The sequence below is a fragment of the Montipora foliosa genome, chromosome 4 (assembly GCF_036669935.1).
Source record: "Montipora foliosa isolate CH-2021 chromosome 4, ASM3666993v2, whole genome shotgun sequence".
Taxonomy (NCBI): domain Eukaryota; kingdom Metazoa; phylum Cnidaria; class Anthozoa; order Scleractinia; family Acroporidae; genus Montipora; species Montipora foliosa.
In genome coordinates this window covers 30,782,632-30,792,631 of record NC_090872.1, presented here as the reverse complement: position 1 = coordinate 30,792,631, position 10,000 = coordinate 30,782,632, and the positions used below count along the sequence as shown (strand labels likewise).

Here is a 10,000-nt window from a genome sequence, read left to right as displayed (position 1 = left end):
TGTTGTGGTCTATCTTCATCACTTACATCATCACTCATCATGGGTTGGGAGGGTTCAGTGGGCTCATAAATGGACTGATAGCGGCTGCCATCGGCGCCCTTAGTATGCTGATGTCCGAGCCCACTGCAAAAATGCTATGTAAATAGGACACGTATGTTTGTCCTATCAATTCAATCGCGACATTACGCGACATTACAGACAACGGTGACACATGTGAATACGTTTCCCACTCTTAGGGTGATTTATTCAATTTCCAAAGGCGGAAGAAGTCAGGTCAGTGTCAGGTGGAGAAGACGTTTTAGTATAACTAAACCATGACAAGAAAGTTAAGGTACAAAATGTGCAAAGCCTGAAGCTTTTCTATGAGTTGACTGTCAATTAAGAGAACTAAACGTGACTTCCTTGTCAAATTTGTTAATTTAATCTGATCACACAAATATGAAAAAATATTCGATCAGCATTTGACAAACATTCGTCTCAAGTTTCTGAAGCATAAACGCGAACAAAGAGTTGAAAAAAAAACATGAGTCAAAATGAAATTGCTTATAAAGCAACAGAGGCGAGTTCGCGCGAGGCCATTCTTTAAAACTTGCCTTCTTAGAATTGCTTTTCTTCAACCTGTGAAACAATTAAAACGGCCAAGGGTACAAAAATATTTTTTGAATAAGATAGGGAACAGAAATGGACAAGTTTAGTTGTAATTTTATGAACAAATAAGGCAAAGTCTACTCACGTTCTAGAGAGAACGGCGAAAACAAAATATGGTGTCCTGTTCAGAAATTGAACGCGGTTCCAGCCAGGGATTGGCATGCGCAGTAGTTAGAAGGTGTCAATTTCAACTTCCGGCCACGTTCTACATTGAAGACGTCCTGAAATCTTAAGGTCCCTAATGAATGAAGAGAGCGGCAACGTGTCGCTCTTTGTAAGGTTAAAGAGATTGTTGTTCGAAAACGTACCAAGCATGAGTGACCTTGATACAAGTCCAGCAATTCACCGACCCACAACCCTTCTGCCCCTTCATGGATTCCGACCAGCACAACATCCGGTACGTGAGTTGTCTCGACGATCACCGGGTGGAAGTGCATGACTGCGCACAGGACCACTGCCACTACCCTAACATCAACACAAACGTCTTCGTGGCTGCCATGACCACCTACTGGGCTCGTTTACGGTTGTACGTGGCCTTGGAACTTTTAGGGGATCGCACTGACTCGGTCCTCTACGTCCACCGACCTGCCAATCCAACGTCACTTTGGGCACGCATCTCGACCCTAGTCAGCACACCGTTAAATTCTGTTCGGGCGGGCCGACAAAACTACGGGTACAAGTGCAACGAGGGCAAGGGGGTGTGCAAACGTCGTGGTTTCTCTTTGAACGTGGAAGGTGCCGCGCAGCTCAATTACGAGGTCCTGCGCGAAAAACATTTTAGTAGTAGTAGTTTTGTTTATTGAAACCTCTAGCAGATTATAATCTGAATTACAGGTCTGGTCAGATCTAAATATAGAAGTAAATAGATACTTATAAATGCTGAATACGATATGTATACATAAATAATACAAACTACACTACATCAAGTCAGTAGCGGACGTGTTTGTGACAAAGTCACCAAACCTATTTGTGGCAGTAATTTTAGTTCTTACCCTATCTCTCGATCTGAGTGAGTAGTGGGCGGAAGCACTCGTAGATTCTAATCTACTAGCTACTAGCTTGTAAACTGGGTTATCCGGATTAAGCTGCACAATAAATTTGTGACAAGCCGCTGATCTACGATCTTGAAGGGTTGATATACCGGCAAAATTTAAGGCCTCGCCATAGGTGGAGCCAGGAAAGATAATTGCGATCGCGCGTTTTTGTATTCTTTCTAGCAAATTAGATAAATATTGTGGCAACGCAGCAAACACAACACGTGCATATTCTAGTATAGAACGCATGACACTATCATGCACGGACACGCCACAGCGCCTAAGTTGCCTTAAGGCGTAAAGCGTTGGCTTTCTTCATTATGTGATCGCAATGCACCATCCAGGTCAAGTCGTGGGATATAAAAGCTCCAAGAAATTTAAACGACTTGACCTCTTCCAATATACAGCCACACGTAGCAACGGGATGGCTTTGGATACTATTATAATGGTGAAAGTCAATCGCCATGATCTTACATTTTGAGGGGTTAAGGCACATATTGTTATTAAATGCGTACGCCTGGACCTCTGATACAATGTATGGTAAAATAGATGGTACATTTCTAGAAGTTATTTCGATTACCGTTAGGTCATCCACAAACTTAGTGCGTGCAAGCCAGCGGCGGATAAGGTCATTGACCATAACCGCAAATAGCATTGGACCCAGACGCGTTCCCTGGGAAATGGGCCCGTTTAACTTACAAGGTGGTGAGGAAGAGGTGGCTATTCTAACGACTTGTGATCTCCCCTCTAGAAATGATGCTATCCACCTTAACGAACAGGGATGGACTTCTAACAATTTTAGCTTATCTAATAAGATACAATGGTCCACAAGGTCGAAAAACCACCCAACCGAACGGTTTCCTTTGTCCAGCGCTTCGAGTGTGACGTGTAGAAGGTACACAATAGCATGCTGTGTCCCTTTTCCGGCCATCGCAAACTGCTTGAGGTGATGCCTGGGAGGACCCTTGAAAGCATGAATCCCTCCATAATCTTAGCTTTATGGCATGTCAGGGAGACGCCTCCGTTTAGGGAGGGGGCAGACCACGGCTGACTTCAAAAGAAAGGCAGGAACCCTTGCTTGATCGAGGTGTTATATAGCTCAGCTAGGAAAGGTGAGAGTTTGAATGCGAACATCTTGAGAATCAGACTGGGGATGCAATCAGGGCCAGGGGCCTTGTTGGTTTTTAACCTGCGAAGAGCTTTAAATGCCTCGTGTGATGACACCAAAAGGTTCTCAGGCACTTCAGGAAATGAGATGGTGGAGATGTCACCAGGCAAGAGTGGGCTAAAGTTGGATGTTAACCCAGTGAAAAACTCATTTATCTTGCAGCATAGAGTTGTCAATATGATGACTATCGCAAAACTGCGCATACCACTGACCTTCACGTTCCGAAACTCCCGCAAGGTTTTTTATCTCACTCCACCACCTGCGGATGTTGGTGTTCTTTAAGATATTAACCTTGTTATTGCAAAAAAACTGTTTACAGGTAGAGATGGCATTCGCAACTTTATTACGCCATAATCTAAAGCCCTCAGAGTGACTGCCAAACCTAGCCAGCATTCGCTGTCTCTTCGCAATCCAGCACTTAATCTTTCTGGTCATTCAGGGCTTATCTGAGCAATGGAGACGATCACTTGGGTACAACAAAACCTGTCAAGAGCGCATATGATGGTTCGTTGGAAAATGTCAAACTTTCCCTGACAAGAGTTAGCACTGTAAAATTCAATCCGGGAGTGGTATGTTATCCATTAGCCGAACTCTCGGAGTGTGCTAGGCCGTGTGTCACGACGTTAGATAGTTTGTTTATAGGGCTTCTGTGTTGGTTGGTCCGCATGTCGCTTCACCAGGATACAACAATGGTCACTCCTACCAATCTTAGGGAGTTGGACAGGATCAGACATTAAAGATGGCCTGTTCGTTAGAAGCCAGTCAAGAATACCAGTGTCCCTAGTCAGGACTTTAACATATTTGGTCATGCCACACATGCGTTTGATGATTGTTTCTGCGAATCTGGTGGAAGAGGGGTTGAAATCACCGGAAATCCATTCTAGACAGTCGGGATGTTTCAAGGAATATTCATCAACTGTCTGCTGGATGAGATTGTATAATATATAATTATCGCTAATGGTGGCGTTAGGCAACTCCGATCAAAATACATGATACGAATCTTGGTAAGCGGTGTGGTCTTAGATGAACCCACAAGGCCTCTGTTAGAGAATCCTCAAGTTCAATTTCAAGGAGCCTTTTGCAGTGAACAGTGCTTGAAACAAACAGCGAAACTCCACCACCGCAGCTGTTATGTCGGTCCTTGCGAAAAAGAAAATTGTCTTGCAGCGAGACGGTAGAATCAGGAATGTCACTCGTAAGCCAAGTTTCAGTCACACTAACAATGTCACATCCATTATGGCCAATGACGGAGTCAAGCTCATCAACTTTAGGAGCGAGAGAAGGGAGATTGGCAATCAAAAGGGACGGGATGTACTCTCAAGGAGCAAGGGTAGCACAGTTGGTTAGTGAGCGGCCTTGGTGCAAGATAACCCGAGTTCGATCCCCCGAACTCACGTCCTTGTTTCGACTTCTTTCCTTTCAGTGTAGCCTAAGTAGCTTTAAATACCCTTAAAACGGAGAACTGATGGAAAGAGGGGGGTAAAATGAGCGCACCGTCGGCTTCCTGGGAGCGTACTCTCTAGAGAGTAAAGGAACTTCCGACGTTAAATAAGGTATACCTTTACCTTTACCTGTCGTGCCGTAGCATCAAGGGTAGTTGGTGAAGTCCATCGCCCTTCGGAGGTACCGCCCAAGACGCGCATCCACCAAGTAAGCAAGATCGTGCGCAAGTCCAAAGAGTATACCATCCATACTCGACCCGCCCTCAAAGACTACCAGTTAGTCTTTACCAAACGTGTGATGGACCCGACGACGGGCATCACGTACCCGTACGGCTACCGACGCAAGACGGACGATGATGATGAGCCGAGTTTGGACGAGAGTGTCGTCGCCAACATTCACCTTCTCGCCTGATTCCTGTCGGATGAAGAGGGTATGTAAAAAGTTTCAGGGGTGAGCGTGCGGGGCACCGTCTTGATTTTTGAAAAAAAAAAGACTGAATAGGGACCTTACGGAACATTTCTTCACGCGAACAAGACGGAACTCTACTTTTTATATATTAAATCGACTCCGGTTAGTGGTTGCCCTCATGGGAATGTATCCTTTCCATTTTTCCTGTGTTTGTATACCATTTTTAAAATGATTAAATAGGACTCCTCTCATTCTCTTTGTTCCAGTGAAGAACACACTGTGAGTCGGTCCACAGAAATCTATCTACCACGGACAGTTACATAGTTAAGGCATCTCGTTCCAATAAGGACACCTAGCATTTCCAACCTTCAAATGCTGAGTTGTTTGGCAGGCACAACGCGTGCTTTGGAAAACACCAAGTTTACAGTTGCTTTTCCATTTACTGAAGAGTAGAGGTATACAGCTGCTGAATAGGCTTTGGCAGAGGCATCTGTGAAGCAGAACAGTTTGTGTTCGTCGCCTCCAATATATCTGGGTAACAGCTGAGAGGACAATGGAGTCAAGCTCTCACAAATCGTCAAAATCCTTTTTGGTGTGACTGACTGAACGTCTCGTCCCAATCTTTTTCTCGTTTCCCCAGTTCCTGAATGAACAGCTTTGCATTCTGAGTGGCTGGAGAAAAGAGGCCCAATGGATCGTAGATTCTGCTGACAGACTACAATGCTTCCTTTTTGTGGTCACTTCGGAGGAGAGATTGCGAGATCCATTGATAAAAATAGCATCCGTGGTCAAATTCCAGGAGGTTCCTAGGACTTTCATGGTTTCATGGTTTCTGCACTGGTTCGATCACGTTCTGGGATATTCTGGAGAAATTCAGAGGATTTTGAAGCCCACTCACAAAGATTCATTGATGGCGATCGGAAGAGGGTCTTAGCTTCTTTGTACAGCTCATCTACTTGTGTTAATGTTCCAACGCCTGTAATCATGTTGTCCACATACATGTTACTCGCTTTCTGATGAGCGATGGGCGTTCCAGCCTTGGTTAGATGATTTTTGATTGGATATCGTACCAAATGGAACTCTGGTGAATCTCAGTACTTGAACATTGTTCTCAAGGGTAGGCTTGAAAGGTTGTTTTAACCAAAGGAACCTTGTTACATCTCGATCATCAGGTTGCAGAAGGAAGGAAGGCTTTCTCTACATCTGCAACTAGCGTCACTTTGTGAAGCCTGAACCTTAAGAGAAGGCCACATATATCCTCTAATATGACAAGGTCACGGTTAAGGCATTCGTTTAGGTTTTAATGTTTCTTTCTGGTCTTTGCGGAGGCGTCAAACACAATTCTAAGTTTTGTTGTTGTCTTCTCGGTTTTCAGTACCTCATGGTGAGGAATATGGTGTTTCAAGGTGTTTTTACAATAATTCATCTGGGACGGCTTCCACAATTCCCTTCTGCACTTGGTCCTGGATTTTGGCATCATATTTCTGGAGATGTTCGTCATTTCGTGACAGTCTATTGACTTGGGATCTCAACCTTCCCATTGCCAGTTCATAAATTGGTAGGTAATGATGGACCTTCTTCTTTCTAAGGTTGGGTTACTTGGTAACGTCCTTCTTCAAAGTGGATCGTTTCATTAACTTTTTGCAGAGTTTTGTCATCTTCATTGTCATGTACAGGCTGTCTGATGCCCAGGGTCTCAAGTCTTCAAGGTGTGTCTTTTGTTTAGCTAAAGGTTGCTGGTAATCCGACTGAGCACTCAGATGTACACTGATAGAACTGGATTTGTAGGTCATCATTGAGATGGAGCTGTTATGATCCATCAGAACTAGGATTCCATAAGGTTTAATCCTGGACTGACTGCTTTAATTGAGATGTCCCAAGAAAAAATATCACTAATAATCTAAAATATACCTGGGAAATTTCAGAAACTTCATTGGCTTTCTTAGATATCAAAGTTTCTATTAGTGGCAACGTGCTATGTACCAGTGTGCACTACAAACCTACAGATTCTCACAGTTTTTTGTTGTATTCATCATCACATCCATCGCATGTCAAGAACTCCATTCCTTATTCTCAATTTCTTAGACTTCGACGTCTATGTAGTGATGACTCCGATTTTTCCAGCAAATCAGAGGAGATGTGCCAGTTCTTCGAAAAACGTGGCTATCCTGTCTCTGTGGTCAAAGCGGGCCATCATCGCGCCCAACAATTTGATCGACAGTGATCACTGCAAACGTCACAAAAAGATAAGAATGACAGAATTCCATTCACCCTCACTTTCAATCCTCATAATCATGCAGTCAAAAGTATCATTCTTAATCATTTTAAATTACTCCAAAATGATCCCGAGACTGGTAGAATCTTTTCGCAACCTCCACTTATTTCATTAAAACGCGACAAAAACGTAGGCAACTTTTTAGTTAGAAGCGCGCTCAAAACTAACGAGCAACCCGGCACTTTCAAATACGCGCGCTCACGATGCAAAACTTGTCTTTTCATTCACCGATCGTTTCACATGTACCTCCGCAAATGTCATTTATTGCATAACCTGTACGTTACGCAATAAATTATACATTGGCGAGAAAGGTAGACGACTAGGTGACCGATTCCGAGAACACCTTCGCGATGTTGAGAAGAATGACAAAGATGCATTTAAGCCAGTCGCTCGTCATTTTAATCTCCCTAAACATTCCAAAAAACACATGGCTATCTGCGGCCTTTCCCTACAACTAGGTACGACGGAAAGCCGCAAGAATCTAGAACAAAAATTTATCATCCAAATCGGCACCCTTAATCCTCACGGTATTAACGAACGCTTTTCATTTAACTAATATATTCCTATTTTTTACGTTGCCATGATACCACCAATAGCGTAGCTCCCACTCTACTATAAAAACTACACGTAACCCATAATTCCTCGATTCGCTCTGACGAAGGGCTAACGCTCGAAACGTCAGCTTTCAGAATCTCTGTACGGTGGCCAATTTACATTATCAACTCCGTTGATAAAACCAAATCAATGTGTGTCATGTTTTACAGCCACTGTGAAATGACATCCGGTCGCTCCCTTGAATACATAATGTTGACCCAATGCATCCGAAGTAAAAGGAAAAAAAACTTGATCAATACAATTTGAGGACAATTCCACAATTAAAAATGTTGGAAGTGAAACGAATGATCCAGCATTGAAATACCTGCAGAATGCTTGTGACATAAATCAGTAAAGCCGCCGTTACACGTTGAAACTCTTAGCTGAAACTTTTGTGCAGCGGCGCTGCGAAACACGTGTTAGGAAGCATTGCACCATGTATTGGAGAACACAATATGTCAGATCGAGCATGATAATATTTGCGATTCGTCGAATCTAACAAATCGAAACTCTACTTGTCGGGTCGTAAATAAAATTTTCCATACGCCGAATAGAACCAATCGGCTGAATCGACAAACTTGAAAGAGGTCACTCTCAATAATGAGATGCAATTGTCGGATAGAAAACTCTGCTTGGCGGATCGTCCAAAAATTCCTCTATTCACCAAATAGAACAAATCGGTCGAATAGAACTTCTGTTTTTTCCGATAGAATCCAGTTGACAGTATTGGACATGGATGTGTAACATGATCGGTTTCGTGAAACGTTTTTTGAACTTCCTTTGCGAGACAAGTTTCACGAGAACCGCTTTCTACTTCTGCAACATTAGCAGCAATCGCAGAGGTGATTAAAACAAAACGTTTTTTCAGTTTGCAGCGCCGTTGTACATAAGGTTCAGCTAAAAGTTTCAAAGTGTAACAGCGGCTTAAACTGATCTACTGCTTTTTGGTAAAGCAGGCCCGCAAATACAATTTTCAAATAACTGGTTTTAAAGCACACTCAAGAAAACGAGATTTTCTGTATTCAATGTAAATACGTCACGGAATACAGCATGAGACAATGTTAGCAAACGAATTGTAACGTTGTCTTGAGTAAGCCCAAACGGGTTCTCGAGCAGCCATGCCAAGCTGTAATTCATGAAGTGTCTTCGATAACAAGGACCACGGTTTGCCTCAAGTAACATTACCATGCATACAAACACATTTATTTACACTCACCAGAGAACTCCGCACTAACATCCATAAAAGTCTGCTCGAACAAGAACGCACAGCCGAAATTCGCGCTGCACTACGTCACTGGTAAGTTGAAGCCAATAAAACCACACAGCATAACGGACACATCCCAAGGGTTCTTGTGAAGTCCCATGGGAATCCCATTTGTAACAACCATGAAAACACGACACGATTTTATACTGTGGATGCGCACGCATCCCACGGGAAAAGCAGGGGAGTTTGGGTCGCCCGGAACGTAATTAAAGTTAAGCCAGCTGAAGCATTTCGGCGTGAACCATGCTTGATGATTTCTCAGCTCTGAATGATGTAGAATGAAACATGCCAGGAACGAAGACAAACATTGTGAAATTCTCTGTCATTACAATTTAGTCGGAGTGGTAAATTGGTCGTAACGAGAGGGCTACAGTCCAGGAGAGTCCACAGTCCAGAAGAGTCCACAAGAGGCTTAACAAAAATGTGTTTAAAACACTCATGACACAACTTAACGAACCGACCACTAAAGCGTGTCTCTCAGTTGTGCGATAAGCACAAGCGTAAGCACAAGGACGAGCTTGCGACGTTCACACAGTGAAACAAGCCGAGGAAAATTTGGCATACGCAAGTGTAGTAACGTCGTAGTAAGATCTAGTAAGATTCCAGAATGCGAATCGTCGTGCTTGTGCAATCTCATGCCGGTTCCCACTTGTGAAATAAGCACAAGCGTGCGATGAGCATAAGCGGAAGGAAAGGAAAAAGTTTCCTTTCTTGCGCCTTACGTTTATGCTTATTTCACGTTTATTTCAAGCCAGTTCCCGCACATTTTCTTTTATGCTTATGCTTGTGCTTAGTGCACAAGTGGGAACCGGGCTTGAGCTGTCGCAATTCATGTTGCAAATGAGATGCAGGATTTTCTATCAAACTATTCGGAGTGATCGGGTTTGTTCGGAAATCTGCTGTCTACTAACTTCTTGTACATTTGATAGACAGTTTTTCTACTGGGTATTCGCAACTTCTAGCATTTTCTTGTAGATTTGCATTTTGAAAGACTAACCGCAACCAATTGGAGTCCATTTAGAACCCACATGGGAGTTCAAGAGTAATTTCTCCAGAAAGCAAGTGTATGTCCTACAAACAATGGCCGTTCTGCACCAAGTGATCGAAAATTCACCTTTTTATTGGCTTTGAAAGACGGGAAAAATGGTTATACTTGGTCAATAACC

At 43.3% G+C, this 10,000-nt stretch overlaps 1 pseudogene; it reads right to left on the bottom strand.

The window, feature by feature from the left end:
* Positions 1-208: 208 nt before the first annotated feature.
* Positions 209-5,541, bottom strand: LOC138000598 (uncharacterized; annotated as a pseudogene).
* Positions 5,542-10,000: the final 4,459 nt, after the last annotated feature.